This window comes from Nannochloropsis gaditana (assembly GCF_000240725.1).
Source record: "Nannochloropsis gaditana CCMP526 unplaced genomic scaffold scaffold187, whole genome shotgun sequence".
In the NCBI taxonomy this organism is placed as follows: Eukaryota; class Eustigmatophyceae; order Eustigmatales; family Monodopsidaceae; genus Microchloropsis; species Microchloropsis gaditana.
In genome coordinates this window covers 22,587-25,081 of record NW_005803766.1, presented here as the reverse complement: position 1 = coordinate 25,081, position 2,495 = coordinate 22,587, and positions in this window count along the sequence as shown.

Genomic DNA, 2,495 nt, shown 5'->3' with positions numbered 1-2,495 from the left:
CTCCCTCCCTCCCCCCCTCCCTCCACCTGGCTCCGGGCCCGTCGGAATCGGTCGTTGCGATTGGCCAAAGCGGCCACCGCATTGCTGATCTCCACCACACTCGGGATCCACCGACCGCGCCGACTGCTTTGCCGATGAAAGGCCCGGTCTTCCCGCGTGCTCGTGCTTCCTGTCGGCTTTGTACTCGTCCGGGAGAGCCCGGCGGTTACGAGAGCAGCTGTCGCGACGGTGGTGAAACGGTGCTGTTTGCTTCGTGGCAAGCTTTCAGGGGAGGGAACGAAGGGAGGGGAAGCCAACGAGGTGTCTGTAGGAGATCCTGGCGGTGAAGACCATGCCTGCACAGCGGTAGGGCTATTCGATGTGTGCTTATCCGCAGGATGTGAAGAGGGAGAGGGTGATGGAAAAGGGAGGACGGAGATCGTGCTGGCACCGTGAACCGTGGAACCGCTACTTTCCTCATCGTCGTTGTCGAAATACCGACCGTGGATACCATGGAATGTCGAGGATTGCAAAGAGTTCGCCTCCGGCGCCGTATAAAGTTGCCCCGCACCGATGATGACGCTGCGGTGCGTTACACGATGACAGCCTGTCCCTCCGTCTCCCTCTGGCAGTGTGCAATTTGTTCGCCTATCCTCACCCTTTAACCTCTTCGCATCAAATGAGGTTGAGGAAGAGAGTACCTTGGAAGAGAAAATATGTAGCTGATGAGGAGTATCCGGGTCTGACATGCCCGCACCTATATGCCTGGTGTGATGGAAAGGAATACGTCGAAAAGGAAGAACTGGGCACATGAGAAGCCACAAATCAGCATCCAATCGGACAATTTGGCATTTTCAGTCCTGAATTAAATTTTAGACTTTGATATAAACGTCATGTGATATCGTGGACGCTGAAAGACTTGATGTCATTGGAAAATCGTGTGAAATCATCCGTGCACAGTGAGCTGACAAGTCAGCAGTTTTTTATATCCATGCTTCCTCCGGGACAATATTGTGCACAGCACAGACTTTTGATGTACCGGAAATGAATGATCAGCGTGTTTCTATAAGTACTGCGAAAGTGTTTGTGTCAGACCACGGCCTTTGTCCCCACGACGTCGAAGCGTGCGGCAGCTTCCCATGTCGGTTGAAAGCAATTTGAATTTCGAAAAACCGTTGAGAAATTCAGTCGCGAAAGCATCGACAGGGAGGAGACTAGACAACAGACTTTGCTGGGAAACTCGAAGGTTTCTATTGACTAATATTTGGTATCCTTTGGGCAAACTATCACTTTGAAGTTAAGAATAAGAAAATATGTGCTCCTCTCCGTGTTGCCATAAAAGGCTCTTTGCCGCAGTTTTATAATGAATACACAGTCGTCTAACAATCGATATTTCTCACAATTCTGAGTTCTACAAAGCATATGAAGGTCATCATGAATCCTTTTCCTCTTTTTTGACATGCTTACCACCTCCTTGTGCTTCCATACTTGTTCTAGCACAGCTGTTCTTCTCCTCGCTAATACTTACTTTCTGTCTTTTCGTACGCTTGCTCATAGCCTTTGTTTTTACGTCCCGTAATACTTTGCCTTCTTCTTCTTCCAATTTTACTATTCTTTCCTCTGTTCGCAAGATTTCATCCTTGATGGTTTCCTCCGTCGTCTTCTCAATAATTACTGTGGCCCGTTCTTCCTCTCCTTTTTCCGCTTTTTCTTTCCTCTTCGCCTTTTGCGCTTCCCTTTTCAAGGCTTTCTCAATCCCTTCTTCTTTTTTAAATGCAAGCATTTCGTTTTGAAGAAAGAGGGGAAGACGTGCTCTGTAATCGGGCAATTCGGCTGCAAATAGAAGGGAATGTGCCCTGTGAAGCGCAATCAGAGGAAGGCAGTAGAAAAGGAGTGCAACGCAAAGGTTGAAAATAGGATAAGAGTTGTTGTTAAATTTTCTCGTAGTCGAAGGGAAAGTGAGAGGTAGAAATTGCAAGATCAAGAAATTTTCGCGGTACATATGCGAGGAAAAGGAATCGATTTTGACCCGAACCGGAAACAACATAAGCAAAGGAGGAAAGGAACGACGGGAAAAAAGAGAAGAGATGTGTATTGGGGGTTAGGGTTGAGCTTAGGCTTAGTTAAGCACACGCACCAGCCCGCATGCGACCCGAATTTGTTCCGAAAAATGTCCCCGACGGCTTCGTAGACAGCGGGCGTCAAGCTTTTGTGTTCTTTGAGGACGGGAGAGTAGTCTCGACAGGCGATACGCCACACCTGGTATGCACAGAGAAGAAGGAAGGGAAGGAGGGAAAGAGGAAGAGGTGAAAAGATCAATGAGTTCCGGGCACGTGTCGAGCAGGGGCGTGTGAGTGACAGGTGGATGGAGTGGAAGGAGAATGGCAAAAGCCCCTCCTTCATTTCTCTCTTTGCCCTGTCATTGCCTTAACCGCCTCACTTGTTAAGTCGACCCCATGCGAACACCATGCACTACCAGGTCCCAATCATCCACTTGCCCTCCTTCCCTCCCTCAT